The sequence below is a fragment of the Salmo trutta genome, chromosome 1 (genome assembly GCF_901001165.1).
Source record: "Salmo trutta chromosome 1, fSalTru1.1, whole genome shotgun sequence".
Lineage (NCBI taxonomy): Eukaryota > Metazoa > Chordata > Actinopteri > Salmoniformes > Salmonidae > Salmo > Salmo trutta.
Genome location: NC_042957.1, coordinates 68,194,339 through 68,194,780, shown reverse-complemented (window position 1 = coordinate 68,194,780; position 442 = coordinate 68,194,339).

Sequence of the window (442 nt, the reverse complement as noted above, 5' to 3'; positions counted from 1 at the left end):
GTCTTAACTCAATGGAATTGCTACATTGTGGCGAAGGGCGAAGATCCTCCACTAGCCAAGTGACTGACAGTGATTTACACCACATGGTAATCCCTATCCTGTCAATTCCCAGGAGCACAATTCCCAGACTGCCTTACTCCCACCATCACTTCTCTTCTACCATCCCTATCGACCTGCTTGCCTCTATAAAAGTCCACCAACGTCACTAAAAAACACAGAGGTCTTCAGGAAAACATATTTTCAATGGTGTGGTAAAACTGAAAGCTCCATTTCATATCCAGTAATAATAAAGGTAAGGTTTATTGTTGCTCGCTCACGCAATCTTTATTTTTCATGAGAGGGTTTACGGATTTTCAGACTTCATGCAGTGGTACCGCTTGTCGTGAGGAAGCAGAGAAACAGTCTATGGATTGGGTGGCTGGAGTCTTCCTTTCACACCGCC